Raw genomic sequence first — 25,215 nt, 5'->3', positions numbered from 1 at the left:
AAAATACTTTTTGTGTTAAAATTATTCTTCTACCAATTTGCAAGACGCAGAAACTTAGAAAATTTATATGCACCCATCTTATTTTCTGGAAGGAAAAGTAAACTGCTAAACGATATTAATAGATTAAGTATGGTCAAAACAGTGATAAATGGATTTCAGTGTAAGAAAATATGCTTGAAAAGATAGTCTTTTATAAATGTTAGAAAGCTGGAAGTAAGGAGGGCCTAATTAGGATGGCACGGTAGCATATTGGTTAGCAAAATGCTTTACAATACAGGTGACCTGTGTTCGATTCCCGCCACTGCCTGTTAGGAGTTTGTGTGTTCTCCCTGTGACTGCGTGGGTTTCCTCCCACAGTCTAAAGACATGCCAGTTGGTAGGTTAATTAGTCATCGTAAATTGTCCCGTGATTAGGCTAGAGTTAAATTGGGGTGGCTCCAAGGGCCTATTCCGCGCTGCACCTCGATAAATAAAGAATTTGTTATCAAGTCATTTGAGTCCATGATTAACATTTGGTAAATAAGAACAGAAAACCCTTCCCAATAAGGATGTATGGAAAAATATATTGAAGAGTATTTTAGATTAGCCATGGAATGGCAAAAACGGCTGAATGGGTAAATTAGCCATTCCTTTTCCAATACTCTCACATTGTAAGTAGACAAACATTAGACTGAAAATGCTGTATAAAGTCAGAAATACAGTAAAAAGAATTAATACACACAAAATGCTGCATAAACACAGCAGGTCAGCAATATTTGTGGAGAGGAATAAACAGTTGACATTTTGGGCCAGGACCCTTCTTCAGGACTGGAAAGGAATGGAGAAGCAACTTGAATGAGAAGGTGGGGGGAGGGGAAGGAGTACATCTGGCAGGTGATAGGTGAGACCAGATAAGGGAGGAAGGTGTTGGATGGGGGATAAAGTGAGAAGCTGAGAGGTGATAGGTGGAAAAGGTAAGGGACTGAAGAAGAAGGAAGCTGACAGGAGATGAGAGTGGACCAAAGAAGAAAGGGAAGGAGGAGGGCCACCAGAGGGGAGGCGAAGAGAAGGGGTAAGAGGAGAGCCAAAAAGAGGAACGGAGAAAGAATTAACACCATTTTAGCTGGTATTTCACAATGGATAATTACTATTTGATGCAACTTGTAAAAGTTCATCTTTTTGAAAGTTTGTGTTCTCCCTTATAGAACCACCTATAAATCCAGCCCTCAGTTTCTGCCACAGCCACTCACATGCTGTGATCAATTGGAGTGGAAGACGTAAGGTGTGGAAGTGGAAGTGGCAGTTCGGCTCCCAAAGTGCACTTGTGAGATCCCGAGATCTAGAAAGGTGGTGATGGCCCATGATCACAGAGAGGCAGGGGCTTTCAGGGAATAATGATAAGCTGTAAAATCCAGTAAAGGATACATCAGAAGGAAAAAACTTGAAGTTAAAGGGAACTCTAGGAAAAGCTGTGAGGCTAGAGTCCAGCAGTAATGGGAGATTGACAATCAGCTGTCTTTGAGCTTTTATTTCGGACTATTTCAACTAGCATCCTTTTGTTTTTGTTGCTTGATGCTTTTATATTCCATCTATCATCAAATCAGGTTCATTATCAGTGACATATGTTGTGAAATTTGTTGTTTTGTGCAGCAGTACAGTGCAAGACATAAAAATTGCCATAAGTTACAAGCGTAAAATAAATGAACAGCGCAAAAGAGGCTTAGTGAGCTAGTGTTCATGAGTTCATGGACCATTCAGAAATCTGATGGCGAAGGGGAAGAAACTGTTCCTAAAACTTTGAGTGTGGGTCTTCATGCTCCTGTACCTCCTCCTTGATGGTAGTAATAACAAAAGCGCATGTCCCGGATAGTAGAGGTTCTTCATGAGGCACTGCCTTTAAAGATGTCCTCGATGCTGGGGAGGCTTTTGCCCATGCTGGAGCTGGCTGCGTCAACAACCTTCTGCAGCCTCTTTTGATCCTGTGCATTGGCGCCTGCATACCAGGCAACGATGCGGCCAGCCAGCATACCCGCTGCCATACATTTGCAGAAATTTGCTAGACTTTGGTAACGTAATAAATCTCAATCTCCAAATAAAGTATAGCCACTGATGTTCCTTCTTTGTGATTGCATCAATACGTTGAGTTTTGGGCTGTAGGCAGACCTGTCCCTACGCATACCATTTAATTGAACTTTATATACTCATGACCTGCCTTTCAATGTACAAGTAAAAATACTGAAAGTGGACAACATCTTTCTTAAAAGGGAGGTATTTTAAAATTAAACTGAAGATGTGTAAGCTTAATTCAGCTGCTACTGAAGGTGTACCCAACTCAACATTGAAACAAGCTGAAATCATTCCAGCATCGACTAATAATTTAATTGGTTCGGCACAACAATGTCTGCTTCTGTGCTGTACTATTCTATGTTCTATTTTCGCCTGGAGAACAAGAATAGATGACAGGGTATCAACAAATTAAACCTGTGATTAACTTAACTGTAGACGGGTGAGTCTTGCTCACCTAAGGAAGGTGAAGCGTCTCACATAGCCTCTCCTTTCCAGGTATAGTGATCGCTGCAGAACCTCTGTTTGGCTTGCCATGCAGGAGGTCACTTGAATATGGCTTCTTCTACACTACTGTGCCCATGGTAACGCCTTTACAGGCATCCCTGTTCTTACCGTGTTTTCTATGTCAAGGCACGACCGAGCATCCAGCAGTATAACTGAGCGGGCAGGCTGGGCTCATCAGCCTTGGTTGGTAGCCTGCCTAGGAGAAGGACAACTCCGATTCCAAACCCGGGTAGATGGGACTCGTTAGCCTCGCCAGGCAGTCTGTCTAGAAGAAGAAAAACCCCGATACTCAACCCACAGCCTTGCGGTTGCCGCAGCTTGCTGTGCCATTCTGGAACGTCCCCCCAGCCTCAAGAGTGGAATCGGTCTGCGTGCACCGAACCTCGCTATAAACCGGCGCAGCACAGCTGGAAAGAAAAGTCCTACAGAGATGGAGAAGGGGGGGGGGGGCGAAACAACACGTGTTAGATAGCACTGGAAGTCGCAGTCTCCCTACTGCTCCAGAGTCTGCAGATCCAGAATTGCCCACTACAGTCGCTAACAATCGTGCTGTTGCTCTTGAGGACTCTTCTTCCCTCCTGATCTTCGCAAGTGAAGAACCAGCCATCATCAGTTAATATAGATATTGAGCAGCACATTACAGTTACAGATTTATCTGGAAGTCTTTTGTAAAAGTCTTAGATGTGATAGAGGGGGGGGATTAAAGGGGGAGAGGTGGCGTTTCTAGTCAGTGAAAACGTCACGGCAGTGCTCAGTTAGGACAGACTGGAGAACTTGTCCAGTCTGGATGGAGCTGAGGAATAAGAAAGGTATAGCCATGTTAATGGAGCTATATTACAGACCTCCCAACAGTCAGTGGGAATTAGAGGATCAAATTTGTAGAGAGATCACAGACTGTTCCAAGAAACATAAGGTGTGATAGTAAGTGTTTTAACTTGCCACATATTCACCCCATACTGTAAAAGAACTAGATGGGTTAGAGTTTGTCAAATGTATTCAGGAAAATTTCCTTAATCAGTACATAGAAGTCCCAAGAGAGTGTGCAATAATTGATCTCCTGTTAGGGGATGAGACAGGACAGGTGACAGAAATTTCTGAAGGGAAACGTTTTACATCAAGTGATCATAATGCTATTAGTTTCAAAGGAGATATGGAAAATAAAGGCAACACTTCACCTGTGAGTCAGCTGGGGTGATATACTGCGTCCGGTGCTCCCGATGCGGCCTTTTATATATTGGCGAGACCCGACGCAGACTGGGAGACCGCTTTGCTGAACACCTACGCTCTGTCCGCCAGAGAAAGCAGGATCTCCCAGTGGCCACACATTTTAATTCCACATCCCATTCCCATTCTGACATGTCTATCCACGGCCTCCTCTACTGTAAAGATGAAGCCACACTCAGGTTGGAGGAACAACACCTTATATTCCGTCTGGGTAGCCTCCAACCTGATGGCATGAACATCGACTTCTCTAACCGGCTAATGCCCCACCTCCCCCTCGTACCCCATCTGTTACTTATTTTTATACACACATTCTTTCTCTCACTCTCCTTTTTGTCCCTCTGAATATACCCCTTGCCCATCCTCTGGGTCCCCCTCCCCTTGTCTTTCTTCCCGGACCTCCTGTCCCATGATCCTCCCGTATCCCTTTTGCCAATCACCTGTCCAGCTCTTGGCTCCATCCCTCCCCCTCCTGTCTTCTCCTATCATTTTGGATCTCCCCCTCCCCCTCCAACTTTCAAATCCCTTACTCACTCTTCCTTCAGTTAGTCCTGACGAAGGGTCTCGGCCTGAAACGTCGACTGTACCTCTTCCTAGAGATGCTGCCTGGCCTGCTGCGTTCACCAGCAACTTTTATGTGTGTTGCATGGAAAATAAAGATCTGGTCTGCAGGTTGAGATTCTAAATTAGAGAAAAGCCAATACTGATGGCATCATAAAGGATCTGGGAACTAAATTGGAACAGGCTGTTTTTTGACAAAGGTGTGCTTCATAAGTGGAAAGCCTTCAAAAATGCAATTTTGAGAGTACGAATAAAATACAAGGATACCAGTTTTAAGAAAACTTGGTTTTCAAGAGATATTGAGGCCCTAGTTAAGGAAAAAGGAGATGCATATCAAGTATAGGAGTAAATGAGGTACTTGAGGAGTACAAGAAATACAAGAGAACACTTAAGAAAGAAATCAGGAGGGTTAAAAGAAGGCAAGAGGTTGCTCTAGCAGACAAGCTGAAGGAGAATCCCAAGGACACATTGGCCTTCATAAATCATAGTATTGAGTGGAGGAGATGGGATGTTATGTTGAAGTTATGTAAGGGGTTGGTGAGGCCTAATTTGGAGTATTGTCTTCAGTTTTGACCACCTACCTAGAGGAAAAATATAAGTAAGGTTGAAAGAGTACAGAGAAAATTTACAAGGATGTTGCTGGGACTGGAGGACCTGAGTTGTAAGGAAAGATTGAATAGGTTAGGTCCTAAACTTCAGGACTTTATTCCTCAGAACCTAGAAAATTGAGAGGAGATTTGATAGATGTATACAGAATTATTACGGGTAGAGATAGGGTAAATGCAAGCAGGCTTTTTCCACTGAGGTTGGGTGAGATTACAACTAGAGGTCATGGGATAAGGGTGAAAGATAAAATGTTTAAGGGGAATATGAGGGGAACTACTTTGCTCTGAGAGTGGTGAGAGTGTGGAATGAGCTGCCAGTGCAAGTGGTGGATGTGAGCTTGATTTCAATGTTTAAGAGAAGTTTGGATAGGTATGTGGATGGCAGGGCTATGAATGGCTATGGTCTGGGTCCTGGTTGATGGGACTAGGAAGTTTAAATGGTTTGGCATGGACTAGATGGGCTGAAGGGTCTGTTTCTATGCTGTAGTTTTCAATGACTGTATCAATGCAGAACCAATCACTATTGACAGAATGGAGAGAGACACTTCTGAAGTCCACAGTCAGTTCTTTGGTCTTACTGACATTGAGCGCAAGGTTGATGCTGTGACATCACTCAACTAGCTGATATATCTTGCTCCTGTGCGCCCTCTTGTCACCAACTGAAATTCTGCCAATGATATGTGGAATAAATAAATAAAGATCCAGGTAATTAAACATTGTTGACTAATCCAATAGAATCATAGTGCATGTTGTGACTATGGCTAAGTCACTGGAGACACTGAAGAAAGTGGTAGTAGTAGAAGGTCTTTATTCATCATGACAAGCAGACATTCTCTTACACACTCTCAGTGGAATCTCTCCAAACTCAAAGTACATTAAGGTTTTGTATTCCTGAGAATAAAGATAGCAGTAGAAGATTCAATAAAATTTCAGTAGCTGCTGTGACATTGTTTACTTCAATACTTTGTGTTTGACAGGTGGTTCCATTGAAGTGTATACTTGCAATGGAAGTACATTGTAACTGACAAGGCTTCTCTGAATGTTCAATTGCTTTTTCCGACAGAGAGTAATTCACACAACTGGTCTGAATATCTCCAAGCATAGGGACCCAACCATACAAAATAACTTGACAGAGCTGACTTTCAAAGCATACGAATATCCCAGTTATTGATAGAGCAAATTCCGTACTGTGGAAAAGTCTTAGGCACACATATATAGCTAGGATGCCGAAGACTTCTCCACAGTACGGAATTTCTCAACGTTGGATGGAGAGCGATTTTGTAACTCTGGTGGGAAAAAAAGGATGTTAGGAATGGTGAGGGTAGAGAGCCATGGGAGGAGTGTTGGACAGGTAGCAGCTAAAGTGTGCCAGGGGTGGGGAGTGGCGCGGGTGCAGACACACCCAGCCCTGAGACACCAGGCAAGGTCACTTGACTCCAAACAATTGCCTTATTGATGGTTATAGAATGTCTGTCTGGTGCGTCCCATTCTCTCCCCATCCCCCCTTCCCCTTTTCCCAACCATGATTCCCCTCTCCCTACCCCCTTTCCACTCTCAGTCCACAATAGAATAAGGTTTATCTTCACTCACATATGTTACTAATTTTGTGTTTTTTTTGTCGCAGCAGTACAATGCAATACATAAAAATACTACAGTACTGTGCAAAAGTCTTAGGCACCCTAGCTATATATATATAAATGTGCCTAAGACTTTTGCACAGCACTGTATGCCTGTGACTTTGTTGATGTGCTAAGCTGCAAAGTAAGTTAGCTGATGTCTGGTCTGATGTAGGGCAATTAGTATAGCCCCAGTTTAGCTGATACTGTACATACAAGAGCACCACATGATCATGTCAGTTTACAAACCACACCTCTTGAGCAGACCGACTCCTGCTGCGGATCAATAGCCTGTGTTCTGCAGACACAGAGCGACACACGCAAAAAGCTGAAGGAACCCAGCAGGTCAGGCAGCATCTATGGAGATGAATAGATTGTCAATGTTCCGGGTTGAGACCCTTCTTCAGGACTGAGAAGGAAGTGGGGGGGGGGGAGATGCCAAAATAAAAAGGTGGGGGAGGGAAAAGAGGCGAGCTGGAAGGTGATAGGTGAAGCCAGGTGTGTGGGAAAGGGCAAGGGCTGAAGAGGAAGGAATCTGATAGGAGAGGAGAGTGGATCATAGGAGAACAGGAAGGAGGAGAGGATCCAGGGGGAAGTAATAGGGAAGTGAGAAAAGATAAAAGGTCAGGGTGGGGAATAGAGAAGTGGGGGGGGGGGGGTCAATTTGTCTACCAGAAGGAACAATTGGTGCCATCAGGTTGGAGGCTACCCAGACAGAATATAAGCTGCCATCCTCGCAGCAGCGAGCGTTGTCTCAGTGGTGCTCTTGAGGCTTTAGTTCTTCAAGGTTTCAGCAACGAGAGGCTTCTATCAGAGATATCAAAAGAAAAGAAACGCTCTAGGTTTTTTTTCCTTCCCTTCTTCATATCTGCTCAGCCTGGACAGTAGAGCATGATAGTGGAAAGCTCCTCTTGTGGAATGTGGGAAGGCAGGGAGATGTCCAGTCTCTCTGGTGACTACAACTGTGAGAAGTGCATCCAGCTGCAGTGTCTAACAGTCCGCATTAAGGAATTGTAGCTGAAACTGGACGAACCCCGGATCATTCGGGAGGCTGGGGGGATGATACATAGGACATATAGAGAGGTAGTTACACCCAAGGTGCGGGACACAGGACACCGGGTGACAGTCAGGAAGGGGAAAGGGTGAAGGAGCCAGTGCAGTGCACCTACCCCTGTGGCCATCCCCCTCAACAACAGGCATATCACTTTGGATATTGTTTGTGGAGAGATGGCTAACCTAACAGAGGAAAGTCACAGTGGTCAGGTCTCTGGCACTGACTCAGAGGGGAAGTCGGGGAGTGGGGGGGGGGGGTGCCGAAGAGGCACATTGCAGTGATAGGGGATTCGTTGGTTAGGGGAATGGACAGCAGGTTCTGAGGGTGAGAACTAGATTCCCAGATGGTATGTCGTGTCCTGGGTACCAGGGCTCAGGATATCTCAGATCGAGTCCTCGGCATTCTTAAGTGCAAGGGTGAATACCAGAGGTTATGGTCCACGCAGGTATCAATGACATGGGTAGAACGAGTGATGAAGTTCTGCAAAGGGAGTTCAGGGAGTTAGGTGCTAAGTTAAAGGGCAGGACATCCCAGGTTGTGATCTCAGGATTGCTACACCTGTCACGTGCTAGTGAGTCCAGAACTAGGAAGATTATACAGGTTAATACGTGGCTAAGGAGTTGGCATAGGAGAAAGGGCATAAGATTTTACAATCATTGGGCTATACAGAAGGGGTGGTTTGCACCTGAACTGGAGGGGGACTAATATCCTGGCGGGAAGGTTTGTTAATGCTGCACAGTGGGATTTAAACTAGAGTTGCAGGGCGATGGGAACCAGAGTGCCGGAACACTTAGTGGAGAGGTTGTGGAGGCAGATGTTGATAAGACCTCAGCCAAGGTCAGGAATCAAAAGGTTGAGCATGGTGTGACTATTGTCCTGAGCTGCATATATTTCAATGCAAGAAGTATCGTAGGAAAGGCGGATGATAGTGCTGAAGGTGAGGTAGCTAGTTTACAAACAAAGGCAATGTGTAGTGAGGAGAGGCTGTTGATAGGGCAAAATTGCAGTTAACAGGATCATAAAAGGCAGACAAAATCGAAAAGGGTGAATACAGGATTGAAGGTGTTATATTTGAATACGTACAGTATACAGAATAAGGTAGATGAACTTGTGGTACAGTTACAGATTGGCATGTATGATGTTGTAGGCATCACTGAATCATGGCCTGAAAGAGGATTATAGCTGGGAGCTTTATGTCCAAGTATACACTTTGTATTGAAAGGACAGGAAGGAAGGCAGAGAGGGTGGCGTTGCTCTGTTGGTAAGAAATTAAATCAAACCTTTAGAAGGAGGTGACATAGGGTTGGAAAGTAATGAATCATTGTTGATAGAGCTAAGGAACTGCAAGGGTAAAAGATCCCTGATAGGAGTTATATACAGACCCCCAAACAGTAGCAAGAATGTGGCCTACAAATTACAATGGGAGATAGAAAATGCATGCCAAATGGGCAATATTATAATAGTCATTGGGAATTTCAACATGCAGGTAGATTGGGGAAATCGGGTTGGTGCTGGGTTCCAAGAGGGGGGATTTCTTGATTGCCTACGAGATGTCTTTTTAGAGCAGCTCGTAGTTGAGCCCACTAGGGGATAAGCTATTCTGGATTGGGTGTTGTGCAATGAACCAGACTTGATTAGAGAATTTAAAGTAAAAGAACGCTACCCTCACCTGTTCTGGCCCGTCTGCCGAGGCGGTTTACCGGGGTGTGGCCGCTGCGCGTGCTACAACTACTTGGAGCCACAGGTGAGAGCTGAGCGCCAGTTGGGGACCAAAGGTGGACGAGCTGCCCTGAAAAAGGGCACGGAAGGCCCCTCACCAGAGGTGCTACCCCTCCCTTGACACCCCATACACCTATACTGAAGTCTAACACCTCCTGATGGGTTGAACTCAGACCCTCCTTAAACATTTTCATGAACGCAGGATATCCCACTCTGGACTGCCTGCCCTCCAAGTATTCTTCACGGTCCTGACACCTCCGCTCCATGGCGTGATTAACACCTCTCCACACTTCCCCCTTAAAGTGGCTATACTCTCCTCATTACTGGCATTCCCAGTGGTTGCTCATTTGCCATCCTGCACTACTGGGGTCATACTGTCTCACATATTTCACTTAGCTTTAGAGAAATTGTGCATGTCTTTAGGGTGCATCTGGTGGATTTTAATCACTTCTTCCAAGATACATCAGAATTCTGCAATGCCACAAAGTGAGGGCGGCTTGGATAGAGTGCTCTGCTTCTCCCCTGGGGTGATGGTGTTGTGAATGGTGGTGATGAGTGTGAGCGGTTGGCTGGTGTTGTTAGGGTTCTGAGCCTGCCATGCTTGGTCTCTATGTGTGCCATTCTGACAGGCAATGCTGAATACAACCTCTCCTCTTTGTAGGCATTTACCCACATGCCAGCTTTGCAGTCCAGCACTTTCCCCACCAACCTCCTCTTCAGCCATTCCCATGGATGGCTGCTATCGACCTAACCACAGGTCCTTGTCTCATTTACCTCTTGGTCTGCCCGGGTCTGAGTTGTTCTAATTGTTCTGCGTTTCTCTCTCTCTCTTTCTTTCTCTCTTCCAGCTGATCCTCCAGTCTGTCTAGCTCTACTTGCGCACTGTTCCACTCTTGCTCTTCATGCCTTTCTTTCTCTAGCTCTATGATTTATACACCATGTGACTCCTGATCCTTCATTTTCTCCTGCAAGTACACTTGACGAAAAATGACTTACACGTCAAAATAAGTGACAAAATAACTCAGCTGGTGTTTGTTTTGAGGTAGTGCAATTAACAATAGGCCCAGTGCTTGATACATGATCATGCCACTTGGCAAGCCACAGCTCTTGAGAAACTTGCCTTCTCCTGTGGGTTGGTAGCCTGTGCTCTGTACACAGAATAGTTTGCTTATATAACTGTTGTTTCAATTTCAAACTGATTTGAATGGACAGGAAACTCAGGACTTACTCCTCCAAGTTCGATAACAGTTACTATCCCTCAACCATCAGGCTCTTGAACCAAAGGGGATAACTTCACTTCCCTCTCACTGAACTATTCCCACAACCTATGGACTCGCTTTTTAGGACTCTTCATCTCATGTTCTCGATAGTTATTGCTCATTTATTTATTTATTTATCTATCTATCTATCTATCTAGTTCTTTACTTATTACTTCCATTTTTTCTTTCTTCTTGTATTTGCACGGTTTGTTGACTTTTGCACATTGGTTGTCTGGTCTGTTGGTGCGGCCTTTCATTATGGTTTCTATTATGGTTATTGGATTTATTGAGTATGCCCGCAAGAAAATGAATCTCAAGTTTGAATATGATGACATATATGTACTTTAATAATAAATGTGCTTTAAACTTAGAACTTGAACTGTTTTTTTTGAAGACTTGTTAATGCCTAATCTGCTTTTTTTTGTAATCCCTAAAAGAGGTCCCATATCTTATAACTCTCTGAAAGTACAGAGCAGAAGGAAGCCACTTGATACATTGTACTTGTGGTAAGTCACTTAAAGAACATTTACTTTGTTCTTTTTCACATTCCTTTCTTATCAGATTCTGCAATCTGCAGTTATTTGTCTCTGCTACTCCCCTCTGTTGCCATCTCCACTCTTCCTTTCCCATTTGACTGTTTGTTGGTTACATCTCAGCATTCAACACAATCAGTCCATCCAAATTCATCATCAAGTTCAAGACCTGGGCCTCTGTACCTCCCTCTGCCACTAGATCCTTGACCCCCTCATTGGCAGACCCCAGTTAGTGATGTCACGTGACCGGCAGCAATGAATTATCAATTGAGGCAGGTTTTATAAAAAACAAACAAACATTTATTAAACTCTGCTCAACAATAGAAAAAAGTATTCCAATGACTAACTTAACTGGAAGTTAACCGCTATACGCCAACTCTGGAGCAGTTCTTAAAGTGGTAAATTCGAAAGTCCAAGTGATTTACACAGTGAATAAGGAGAGACTTCTCTGGAAACGGATTTCTTTGAAGACGTGACATTACTGCTGATTCTCCAAAGGATTCACGATGAAGGAAATAAAACGGCTTAAAGCAACTGACCTTTTCCTGGTGAGTGAACACTGCACAAACTTCCCTGCTCTTGCAGGAGTTATCTCAGATACAGGTCACCATATTCTGAATGAATCTTCAATAAGGTTGATCCTTCATTAAACCGCCGAATGACTCCAACCTTATTCCGATCCTTCAGGTTCCCGTCCTTTAGTAAGGTCTTCACTCTCCAATACTACTGTAAAGGAAAAATTATAGATACAACACACAAACCTGGCCGCAATTGGCGAAACTGCCAGCACCAATCTTTGCACCTTAAAGTAGAAATGAAAAATCTGTTTTAAAACGAAACTGTGTCATGAGACAAGTACGCAGCATAATGGAGTAATTGACAAACTAACACAAAACTAAACTGAAACTAACTGCGTCACAACAGGGTTTCCCTTTATATACCTGTTGAGAATAGGTCATCATGTGACCTCACACTGACGGGAAAATTACATCATGTGACCTCCACAAGACCATTACATCATGCTCATAAGACATTCACAAGATACCCATGGGGTATGTAACAGTAATGGCTGGTAACATCTCCTCCTCGCTGACCATCAACGCAGGTGCTCCTGAAGGCTGCATGGTTAGCTCCCTGCTCTACTCCCCATACATACATGATTGTGTAGTTAAGCACAACGCCAATGAAATATATAAATTTGCCAATGACACCACAGTTGTTGGACAAATCACAGAATCACAGTGACGGGACAAAGTTCGGGAGCGAGAAAGGGCATCTGGTTGAGTGCTGATACTACAAACATTTCTTGCTCAGTGTCAGCAAAACTTAAAGAGCCAATATTTCTTTTCATGAAGATGAAGGAGGGCAAACGTGACATAGGTGCAATCATAAGGAATGTGTGCCAGCCTCTTTACTTCCTCAGAATGTTAAGGAAGATCAGGTTGTCACCAAGCACTCTAACAAACCTCTATAAATGTAGTTTTGAAAGTATCCTGAGAGGCTGGATCATTGGTAGAGCAATTCAAATGTTCATGAACATAAGAACCTGTAGAGAGTAGTGTACTCATTCCAGTACCTCTACCCCCAAGAACATCTATCATCAAATACCCCCCATCTGGGCATTGTCATCTTCGCCCAGCTAACATCTAGTAGGAAGAAGAGAGATCTGAAGTCCAACACTCACCAGGTCCTTGAACAACTACTTCTCTTCAGCCAATTGATTTTTGAAACAACTTGCACAATCTTAATCACTACTTCAGTGTAGCAACACTATGACCACTTTGCACTACAGTGGACTACTTTTTGCTTCTGTGATCTGTCTTATAAAAGTTTTTTATAACTGATGTTTAATTGATGTTTTTCTTGTGAATGACGCTTATCTGATACAATGTGCCACTGATACTGCTGCGAGTAAGTTTTTCATTGCACCTGTGCATATGTGTACGTATGACAATAAACTTGACTTTGTATTTGACAGATATCTATCTTGTAGCCTGAACCAACAACCATAAAATGAGCAGTCAAATTTACTGATTCTCTGAATGTTTTTAAATCAGGAGTGCCCAACCTGGGGTCCATGGACCCCTCGGTTATTGGTAAGGCTCCGCGACATATAAAGAGGTTGAGAACCCCTGTTTTATAGTCACAACCATCCAGAAACAGAAGACAAAAGAGTATGCAAGATAGAGTACTGATTAATAGCATTTAATATACTATAAGCACTAAAATTATTGAAGATAATGAACAAATGAATTTAAAAAGAAAATTTACTTCCTTTCTCCCAATAGCTAATTTCCTCTCTGCCTCCTCACCCCTTCTTTGAATGGAGACAGCGGTGATTGTGCCAGCTTTAACCTGGTTTAATCTACTTCCTACCGAGGAAGGCACAATCAGTAGTGGTAGGCCAGGAGATGTTACCACCAATCTAGGCCAACACCAGCTTTGGGAATCATGGACTTCCAGGCCAACATCTGCTGGATTCTGGACAAAAGCTCTGTCATAGTTTCCTATTCACTAATCTATATATATGACAAAAAGAAAGTAACAAGACCTAGGACCCCACTTCGTGTTTTTAAAAAAAGCTGCTAAAGCTGCCCTATCTTCCTGTTTCTGTTCTAGATCCAATTATCTTTTAGATTCCATGTGTTCTTAGTATTGTGACTAACCTGCCAAGTGTGACTTTGTCAATGGCCCTGCTCAAATCCACTTCGCATATATAAAATATATTGTCCTCATTGACCTTCTCATCTGCTTCCTCAAAACATACATTCAGACACGATCTTCTTTTAACAAATAGATGAGGACATTTCATGATTAATTTTTGCCTGTCTAAATGAAGATTACATTGCCTCTCAGAATTTATTCCAGTAATTTGCCACTTGTTACATGCCCACAGTTTGATCATGGGACAGTGGGCACGTAACAAGTGAGTGTTCTTGTGAGTGGGATGATGTAACTGTCTCATGACTGTGGGGTGATGTTACGTCTCGTGAGGGCATGTTCCCTACGGTATTTAAGGAAGCCGTCAAAGTGTGACAACCTTATTAATCTTCGTTCGGGAAATTGTGGCAGGCACATTTGAGTTAAAACCCCTGCAAGGTCAGGACGGTTTTGTGCAGTGTCCACCTTCCAGCCGATAGGTCAGTTCCTTTATTTCTTCGTGACTGCTTCAACAAGGCATCGCTCGACTGTGATTGGCAGATTCGTCGTTTACTTCGGAGGAATTGTAGCTGCAGTAAAGTCTCTCCGTAAAAACTGTAACGAAATCTCTTGGACTCTTCAACTTACTACCTTAAGACTGTGCGTGAATGAGAACTTGTTAAGAACTATTGCTAAGTTTGACTGTTTGTTCGAGATAGCCGCATAACGGTTAACTTCCGGTTAAGCTAGTTTGTTTACTTTCCTATGTTTTGAGTAGAGGTTAATAAATATCATTGTTTGTTTGTATAACCTGACTCAATTTAATATCCATTGTTGCTGGACACGTGACACACTGAAGTTAATCTATAACTGCTCAGGTCATTGGGGCGCCGCGGTAGCGTAGCAGTTAGCACAACACTATTGCAGCTCGGGGCATTGGAGTGCGGAGTTCAATTCCGGCACCATCTGTAAGGGGTTTGTACGTTCTCCCCATGACTATGTGGGTTTCCTCTGGGTGCTCCGGATTGCTCTCACAGATTGCACCAGTTTGTACAGTACCTGATCATTAAAGTTGTCCTGTGGTTAAACTAGGGTTAAATAGATGGGTTGCTATGTGGCACAGCTATTTAGGTTGGAATAACCTGTTCAGTGCTGTATCTCAAAATAAATAACTAAAATTGTTTCCTCACCTTTTTAAGCAGTGGCATAATATTAGTATTGTTCCAATCCTCTGCCTGCTTTCTTGTAGCAAGGAAAATTTGGAAAATTATGGTCTAAGGTTCTCTTGATCTTTTCTTTATCAGCCTGGAAAAATCGTCATCCGGGGATTTGGAAGGCTGCAATCACTGCGAGAGGTTGTTTGTTGGTGAGGCAGTGCAAGGTATAAAAAGAGTTCAGGTGCTTTCGGGACTTTTCAGTGGACTGCAATCATAACAATCTATTAGGCATTTGTCAGGGAACAACAAAAAGAAGCAAGGTGTAAGAGGAGCGGTCATTGTGGGAGTGGACAGTGTTAAAGTAGTCTGGCTTTAGCTCAACGAATTTAGGCGAGAATCGGCTTGGGCAAGCACAGGCAGAGGTTCTAAGTAAGTTTCTAGTAAGTATTTTTTTCTGTTAGGACATAGCTAGTGGGCTGAGAATGGGTCCAGAGCTGGTGGTATGTTCCTTGTGTGAGATGTGGGAATATTGGGAGCTACAGTCTCCCTGATAACTACATCTGCACAAAGTTCACTAAGCTGCAGCTCCTTAGAGACCAAGTTAAGGAACTGGAGCTGCGACTAGATGACTTTCAGCTCATACGGGAAGATGAGGAGCTGATAGATAGCAGCTACAGGGGGATAGTCACCCTTAAGTTGCAGGAGACAAGTACTTGGTTGACTGTCAGGAGAGGGAAAGGAAGCAGGCAGCCAGTGCAGAGTACCCCTGTGACCACTCATTCCCCTCAATAATCAATATATCACTTTCGATACTGTTGGGAGGGACAACCTGCAAGGCGGAAGCCACAGCGACCTGATCTCTGGCACTAAGTCTGTCTCCGAGGTTCAGAAGGGAAGAAGGGAGTAGAGGAACGGTGTAGTGTTAGGGGGTTCCATAATTAGAAGAGCAGACAGCAAGTTCTATGGACATGAAAAAGACACCCAGATGGTATGTTGTCTCCCAGGTGTCAAGGTCAGGAATATCTCAGATTGGGTCCACGGCATTCTAAAGGGTGGGGGGTGGTGAGCAGGCAGGAATCTTAATACATAGTGACACCAATGACATAGGTAGGAAAAGCGAGGAAGTCCGGAAGAGAGAATTCAGAGAGCTAGGTAGAAAACTGAAAAGCAGGACCTCCAGGGTAGTAATCTCAGGATTGCTGCCTGTGCCACATGCCAGTGAGGGTAAGAATAGGACGATTTGGCAGATGAATGCATAGCTGAGGATTGGTGTAGGGGGTCAGGTTTCAGATTACTGGATCATTGGGATCTTTTCTGGGGAAGGTATGACTTGTACAAAAAGGAGGGTTACACCTGAACCCGAGTGGCACCAATATCTTTGTGAGCAGGTTTGCTAGAGCTGTTGGGGGGGGGGGCTTAATCTAGATTGACAGAGGGATGGGTCCCAGAGTGATAGGGCTGAGGATGGGGCAGTTGGTTTACAAGTAGATGCAGTGTGCAGTGAGACTGCGAGGAACAATAAGCAGATGTTAGGGCAAAATTGCAGTCAGTGGGATGAGTAGAATTAAAGTGGAACAGGAGGACAAAATTGAAAAGAGTGATGAATACAGGACTGAAAGTATTATACTTGAATGCACATACTGTAGTATACGAAATCTTGTAGCACAGTTAGAGATTGGCAGGTATGATTACAGGTATCACTGAGTCGTGGTTGAATGAAGATCATAGTTGGAAGCTTAACATCCAAGGATACACATTGTATTGAAAGAACAGGCAGGGAGGCAGAGGGGTGGAGTGGCTCTGTTGGTAAAAAATGAAATCAAATCCTAAGAAGGAAGTGACATAGGATCAGAAGATGCAGGATCTTTGTGGGTAGAGTTAAAAAACTGCAAGGGTAAAAAGACCTTGATGAGAGTATATACAGGCCTCCAAACAGTAACCAGAATGTGAGCTACAGATTACAATGGGAGATAGAAAACCAATGTCAAAAGAGCAATGTTGCAATAAATCATAGGGAATTTCAATATCCAAGTAGATTGGGAAAATCAGGTTGGTGCTGGATCCTAAGAGTGGGAATCTGTAGAATGTCGACGAGATGGCTTTTTAGAGCAGTTTGTGGTTGGGCCCACGAGGGGATTGGAAATTCTGGATTGGGTGTAATGTAGTGACCCTGATTGGGATTAGGGAGCTTAAGGTAAATTTAGGAGGCAGTGATCATAATATTGTGGAGTTCATGCTGAGTTTGAGTAGGAAAAGCTAAAGTCAGATGGATCTATATTCCTGTGGAGTAAAGAAAATTAGAGAGGCATGAAAGAGGAGCTGGTCAAAACTGATTGGAAGGGGACACTAGCAGCTATGATGACAAAGCAGCAATGGCTGGAATTTCTGGGAGCAATCTGGAAGGCGCAAGAAAGATATATCCCAAATATGAAGTATTCTAAAGGGAGGATGGGGCAAACATGGCTGACAAGGGAAGTCAAAGAGAACATAAAAGCAAAACAATGGATGTCTGTGTATTTAATATATCAGTAATATTTAAGTAATATTGTAAATATATTGTTTGATTAAGTATTCTTTGTTGTTTTCATAATTCACTATGGGTTATCTGTAAAAAGTACATGAATGGCATATGTCATTATACCACCATGTCATACATGTGCACCTTACTAAAGTAAAATGAAGTTTTAGAGACATATTATCCTGGACTCCGTGTTTTTCTTTCAATTAATTTTAAGTTTTGGAGTTAAAAAATATATCAGTTTTAAAATGAACCTGCCTTTTGAAGTGCAACAGATTTCTTTATGCAAGGGGGAAGAGAGAGACTATCAAGTTAAAAATAAAGTGCAGCACAACTGTTTGCTCTTTGGAATTGCAGTGAGATGTTCAAGTTAAAAATAAGGCAGAAACAGACAAAATTCACGGGTTTATAAACAGTGAGTGCTGGTTGATAACAATAATAAATAAACAAATAGGGAAAATGGCTGGTGATATTAGAAAGATAGGCATGTTCTATTGCACAACACATATTTGGGTGATATATACTGAATGAATTGAGCAATATATTAAAGCAAATGGAATAGTCAATGAGAAGTGAATGCTAGTTGATGAAAGAGCATACAGTTAGCTTAGAAGTTTGACTGTTGCAATCAAACCAGTAGAAATGAGATTTGTTGCCAATGTGAAAGAAATTCAGGAACATTTAGAACCAAAGCCATTGTAGGTTGCACAACACTTTAGATTAGATTAGATTATGAGGACACGCAGTCCTCTTTTATTGTCATTTAGTAATGCATGCATTAAGAAATGATACAATGTTCCTCCGGTGTGATATCACAGAAACACAGGACAGACCAAGACTGAAAAACTGACAAAAACCACATAATTATAACATATAGTTACAACAGTGCAAGCAATACCATAACTTGATGAGGAACAGGCCGTGAGCACGGTAAAAAAGTTCAAGGTCTCTCGAAAGTCCCACATCTCATGCTTTAGGTTTCGTAAATGGAATCAAAAGGAAAGGAAGTCCGTTTCAGCATACGTGGCTGAATTGAAGAAATTGTCTGAGAATGGTGAGTTCAGTGATGGGCTTGATAATGCATTGAAAGTTTGTTTAGTTTGAGGGGTATTTCAAGGAAGCATTCAAGAACAACTCTGAACTGAAGCACAACTCACATTTAAGAGAGCAATTTAAATCACTGTATCAATGGAAACAATGGCCAAAGATGCAATTGAGTTGCTGTCAGGAATGAAAGTTAGTTGAACAAAATTACAATGATTAAACAGAAACCTGCCTGGCTGAATAAATTATGTTACAGTTGTGACAGGGCACTCATACACCAGACCAATGCAGGTTTAAAGGTGAAACTTGCAGAAAATGCAACAAAGTAGGACACTACAAAGAGCATGTTGAGCAGAAAAAATAAATGGACAGCACAGGGAAGAGGTAAAGATAAAAAGTCAAGTTGCAGTTTCAAAGAGCACTAGTCTGCATGCCGTTGATGATAAATCTGATATCAATATGGCTTACACCAGAAGTGAATGGCAAATTAATTAAAATGGAATCGTATGCTGGCTCAGCTGTTTCAGTTATTCCACAAAATGAGTTTCAATGGCACTTAAAGATACTGACCTGATTAAGGGACAACTGTACAAGTGCGTGGACGTCAGCAAGTTAGACTGACATGAAGAGTTTAAAAGAAGACAGATTTTTCTTCAGCAATTTGATCGAAGAATGACTGCGCAAACGCGTGGGCATCAACGCGTTAGACTGGCGTGAAGTTTAAAAAGAGACAGCTTAACAGAGCGGGCGCTGGAGTAGGGAGAGACACAGTAGGAGGGCTTTGGTTCAACGGGGTTTTGGTGATAACGGGTCGAGGCCAGGTAGGTTATCTGTGAAGAATAGAAACAGGAAGTATGTCCGTGAGGCTGGTGTTCTGTACTGGGTGTCAGATGTGGAAAGTTCGAGAGACTCCCAGACTCCCGGAAGGCCACATCTGCACCAGGTGCGTCGAGTTGCAGCTCCTTAGGGACCGGGTTATGGAACTGGAGCTGCAGCTCGATGACCTTCGTATGGTCAGGGAAAGTGAGGAGGTGATAGAGAGGAGCTATAGGCAAGTAGTCACACCGGGGCCTCAGGAGACAGATAAGTGGGTAACAGTCAGGAGAGGGAAGGACAAGAGTCAGATACTGGAGAGTACTCCAATGGCTGTCCCCCATAACAATAAGTATTCCTTTTTGAGTACCATTGTTGGGGGGGGGATGTACCTGAGGGAAGCAACAGTGGCAGTGCCTCTAGCACAGAGTCTGGTCCTGTGGCTCAGAAGGGTAGAGAAAGGAAGAAGGCAGCAGTAATAGGGGACTCTATAGTTAGGTGGTCAGATAGGCGATTCTATAGATGCAGGAAAGAAACACAGATCGTTGTTTGCCTCCCAGGTGCTAGGGTCCGGGACGTTTCTGGTCACGTCCACTCTATCCTGAAGTGGGAAGGTGAACAGCCAAAGGTCGCGGTATATATTGGTACCAACGACAGAGGTAGGAAAAGGGAGGAGGTCCTGAAAACAGACTACAGGGAGTTAGGAAGGAAGTTGAGAGCAGGATCTCAAAGGTAGTAATCTGGGGATTACTGCCTGTGCCATGTGACAGTGAGTATAGGAATAGAATGGGGTGGAGGATAAATACGTGGCTGAGAGACTGGAGCAGGGGCAGGGATTCAGATTTCTGGATCACTGGGACTTCTTTTGGGGCAGGAGTGACCTGTACAAAAAGGAAGGGTTGCACCTGAATCCCAGGGGGACCAATATCCTGGCAGGGAGGTTTGCTAAGGCTATTGGGGAGAATTTAAACTAGAATTACTGGGGGGTGGAACCGAACTGAAGAGACAGAGGAAAAGGGAGGATGGTTCACAAATAGAGAAAACTTGGAGACAGTGCGAGAGGGAGAATAAGCAAATGATAGAGAAGGGATGTGCTCAAACCGACAGTTTGAGATGTGCCTATTTTAATGCAAGAAGCATCATGAACAAAGCAGATAAACTTAGAGCGTGGAGCAGTACTTGGAGCTATGATGTTGTCGCCATTACAGAGACTTGGATGGTTCAGGGGCAGGAATGGCTACATAGAGTACCAGGCTTTAGATGTCTCAGAAAGGACAGGGAGGGAGGCAAAAGAGGTGGGGGCATGGCACTGCTGATCAGAGATAGTGTCACGGCTGCAGAACAGGAGAAAGTCATGGAGGCATTGTCTACTGAGTCTCTGTGGGTGGAAGTTAGGAACAGGAAGGGGTCAATAACTCTACTGGGTGTTTTTTATAGACCACCAAATAATAACAGGGACATAGAAGAGCAGATAGGGAGACAGATTCTGAAAAGGTGTAATAATTACAGGGTTGTTGTGGTGGGAGATTTTAATTTCCCAAATATCGATTGGTATCTCCCTAGTGCAAGCGGTTTAGATGGGGTGGAGTTTGTTAGGTGTATTCAGGAAGGTTCCTTGACGCAATATGTAGATAAGTCTACAAGAGGAGAGACTGTACTTGATTTGGTATTGGGAAATTAACCTGGTCAGGTGTCAGGTCTCTCAGTGGGGGAGCATTTTGGAGATGGTGATCACAATTCTATCTCCTTTACCATAACATTGGAGGGGGATAGGAACCGACAAGTTAGGAAAGCGTTTAATTTGAATAAGGGGAAATATGAAGCTATCAGGCAGGAACTTGGAAGCATAAATTAGGAACAAATGTTTTCAGGGAAACGTACAGAAGAAATGTGGCAAATGTTCAGGGGATATTTGCGTGGCGTTCTGCATAGCTACGTTCCAACGAGACAGGGAAAGAATGGTAGGGTACAGGAACCATGATGTACAAAGGCTGTTGAAAATCTAGTCAAGAAGAAATGAAAAGCTTACGAAAGGCTCTGAAAACCAGGTAATGATGGAGATCTAGAAGAAGATTATAAGGCTAGCAGGAAGGAGTTTAAGAATGAAATTAGGAGAGCCAGAAGGGACCATGAGAAGTCCTTGGCGAGCAGGATTAAGGAAAACCCCAAGGCATTCGTCAAGTATGTGAAGAGCAAGAGGATAAGGTGTGAGAGAATAGGACCAATCAAGTGTGACAGTGGGAAAGTCTGTATGGAACCAGAAGAGATAGCGGCAGTACTTAATGAATACTTTGCTTCAGTATTCACTACGGAAAAGGACCTTGGCGATTGTAGGGATGACTTACTGCGGACTGAAACGCTTGAGCATATAGACATTAAAAAAGAGGATGTGCTGGAGCTTTTGGAAAGCATCAAGTTGGATTGGTCACCCGGACCGGACGAGATATACCCCAGGCTACTGTGTGAGGTGAGGGAGGAGATTGCTGATCCACTGGTGATGATCTTTGCATCATCAATGGGGATGGGAGAGGTTCCGGAGGTTTGAAGGGTTACAGATGTTGTTCTATTATTCAAGAAAGGGAGTAGAGATAGACCAAGAAATTATAGACCAGTGAGTCTTACTTCAGTGGTTGGTAAGTTGATGAAGAAGATCCTGAGGGGCAAGATTTATGAACATGTGGAGAGGTATAATATGATTAGGAATAGTCAGCATGGCTTTGTCAAAGGCAGGTCGTGCCTTATGAGCCAGACTGAATTTTTTGAGGATGTGACTAAACACATTGATGAAGGTAGAGCAGTAGATGTAGTATGTATGGATTTCAGCAAGGCATTTGATAAGGTACCACATGCAAGGCTTATTGAGAAAGTAAGGAGGCATGAGATCCAAGGGGACATTGCTTTATGGATCCAGAACTGACTTGCCCAGAAGGCAAAGAGTGGCTGTAGACGGGTCATATTCTGCATGGAGGTCGGTGATCAGTGGTGTGTCTCAGGGATCTGTTCTGGGACCCCTTCTGTTCGTGATTTTCATAAATGACCTGGATGAGGAAGTGGAGAGATGGGTTAGTAAATTTGCTGATGACACAAAGGTTGGGGGTGTTGTGGATAGTGTGGAGGGCTGTCAGATGTTACAGCGGGACATTGATAGGATGCAAAACTGGGCTGAGAAGTGACAGATGGAGTTCAACCCAGATAAGTGTGAAGTGGTTCATTTTGGTAGGTCAAATATGATGGCTGAATATAGTATTAATGGTAAGACTCTTGGCAGTGTGGAGGATCAGAGGGATCTTGGGGTCCGAGTCCATAGGACACTCAAAGCTGCTGTGCAGGTTGACTCTGTGGTTAAAAAGGCATACAGTGCATTGGCCTTCATCAACCGTGGGATTCAGTTTAAGAGCCAAGAGATAATATTACAGCTATATAGGACCCTAGTCAGGCCCCACTTGGAGTAATGTGCTCAGTTCTGGTCACCTCACTACAGGAAGGATGTGGAAACTATAGAAAGGGTGCAGAGGAGATTTACAAGGATGTTGCCTGGATTAGGGAGCATGCCTAATGAGAATAGGTTGAGTGAAATTGGCCTTTTCTCCTTGGAGCGACGGAGGATGAGAGGTGACCTGATAGAGGTGTATAAGATGATGAGAAGCATTGATCGTGTGGATAGTCAGAGGCTTTTTCCCAGGGCTGAAATGGCTAGCACAACAGGGCACAGTTTTAAGGTGTTTGGAAGTATGTACAGAGGAGATGTCAGGGTTAAGTTTTTTATGCAGAGAGTGGTGAGTGCGTGGAATGGGCTGCTGGCAATGGTGGTGGAGGCAGATACAATGGGTTCTTTTAAGAGACTCCTGGATAGGTACATGAGCTCAGTAACATAGAGGGCTTTGGGTAACCTTAGGTAATTTCTAAGTAAGTACATGTTTGGCACAGCATTGTGGGCTGAAGGGCCTGTATTGCATTAGGTTTTCTCTGTTTCTATGAAGCTTGCTGATATCCAAATAAGAACTTATACCGGAGAAAAGATAACTCTAGTGGGAATGACATTTGTAACAGTGAAGTACAACAACCAACTTGTATGCTTGTATGTGGTAAAAACAGGAGGGCCAGCATCGTGGAGGTGTGATTGGCTGAGACAACTACAATTTGATTGGAGATCCATCCACCATTTGCATCCCACATCCCCTGTAACAGAGTCAACTGAAAGCAAATTAAGAAAGGTACTGGATGATGCCATAGCAGTGTTCATGGATGGAATTGGAAAATTCAAACATATCCAGAGTAAAAGAGTAAAATAGTTGTAAATGGAAATGCCAAACCCAAGCTTTATAATGCCTGTCCAGTTCGTTATATCATCTAGATCACATGGAGGCTGAAGGATTTTTTCCAAGGTTGTGTGGAGCCCATGTGTAATGCCAGTGTTCCCAGTGGCCAAGAGGAATGGGTCTGTCAGGATCTGTGGTGATTTTAAGGTTACCACCAATCCAATACTAAAAGTAGATCAATACTCTCTGCCTAGGATAGAGGATATCTTTGCAAACTTTTCTGAAAGAAAACACTTCAGCAAAGTAGACTTTGTGTAATTCAGCAAGGTTTACGCAAGTGTGCTGAGAAAATTCAAGCAGTGGTGGATATCCCAAGGCCAAACGATATGTCGCAGTTGTGATCCTTTTCGGATTTGTCAATTACTATATCAGGTAACCTGACAACTGTGCTCCACCCCTTTAACTCATTACTGTAAATTACTAGGAGAAATGGCAATGGATAAAGCAGAGTGGGGTGCCTTGCAAAAAAGTTTCAGGAAATGGTGATGTCAGACACTGTACTGACACATTATGATCCACATCATGCAGTGAAACTTGCCTGTGATGCCTTACCTTATGGTCTAGGTGTAGTCATGTCACATGTTATGAGTGATGGAAGTGAACACCCCACAGTCTTTGCATCACATTCCCTTCCCACTGCAGAGAAAACTTATGCACAGATTGACAAAGAGGCCTTGTGTCTGGTTTGGGGTGTAAAACGTTTCAACCAGTACTCACGCGGGAGAGAGTTTACCCTTGTTACTGGTCATCAATCACTCGTGTCCATTTTCAATCCACAGAAGGGTGTTCCACTAACAGCAGCAGCATGAATGCAGAGGTGGACTCTGTTTCTTCGAGGACTCAATTACAAGATCAAATTCAGGAGGACAACTAATCATGGAAATGCAGTGGATTGTCCTGTTTACCCTTGGAAATGGAAATAAGGGAAGAATTTACAAAAGAGGACACTCCTCTTGATTTATTATCCATTATGCAAATCAAAATCTCTCCATTATGGCAGAGACGATCCAAACAGAAATCAGAAAAGACTCCACACTGTCTCAGGCCTGCATAGCAACCCAGAATGCCTGGAATGTGCAGCAGAAAATCCATTCCCCCCATTTTTACCAACGCTAGGATAAACTTGCCCTGGATAGGGGTTGCCTCATGTGGGGATTCAGGTTGTTGTACCATCCAAGCTGAGAGCTAATGTGTTGGAGGAGCTACATGCCAGTCACCTTCTTCATGTGCCTTGCTGTTCGACGTGGGCGATCATGTCTCTCTGTCCATCACGGTCCCTGACCCTCCGAATTGTAGTTGTTGCCTCCCCTGTTTCTAACCATGATGTTATTCCATCTATATTTTCATTCTCTGTCTGCCTCTGCTTCTTTTTCCTTCCAACTTTCCAGTTGTAACTAAATGTCCTTGTCATGGTCCAGTCCGTGAGGTCCGCATTCCGGTTCACGGTCTGGTCCATTATTCCTTACTCCAGGTTTTCTAGTATTCGCTTGTCCTGTTGTGTGCCTTAATTGAGGAACATGTTTCCCATTTTGGGCTGGCTATATAAACAGCTCCTGGGTTCAGCTTCAGTTGCTGGACTGTTCCCTTCCCTTCCCCTTCCTTTTGT

At 43.5% G+C, this 25,215-nt stretch overlaps 1 protein-coding gene across 2 annotated transcripts in view; it reads left to right on the top strand.

Moving 5' to 3' along the window:
• The window catches only part of LOC140185520 (sialic acid-binding Ig-like lectin 14), a 93,519-nt gene extending 69,071 nt beyond the window's left edge, over window positions 1-24,448 (top strand). The window contains exons 10-12 of one of the 2 annotated variants that reach the window (XR_011882639.1): window positions 11,023-11,091; window positions 15,063-15,139; window positions 24,389-24,448. The gene's annotated coding sequence lies outside the window, so the exon portion shown is untranslated. Of the gene's footprint in view, window positions 1-11,022; window positions 11,092-15,062; window positions 16,316-24,388 lie in introns of those variants that run through there. The other variant, XR_011882638.1, reaches the window with a different exon arrangement.
• The last annotated feature ends 767 nt before the right edge of the window (window positions 24,449-25,215 follow it).

This window comes from Mobula birostris, chromosome 20 (genome assembly GCF_030028105.1).
Source record: "Mobula birostris isolate sMobBir1 chromosome 20, sMobBir1.hap1, whole genome shotgun sequence".
NCBI classification, from domain to species: domain Eukaryota; kingdom Metazoa; phylum Chordata; class Chondrichthyes; order Myliobatiformes; family Myliobatidae; genus Mobula; species Mobula birostris.
This window is presented reverse-complemented; position numbering and strand designations above follow the sequence as displayed.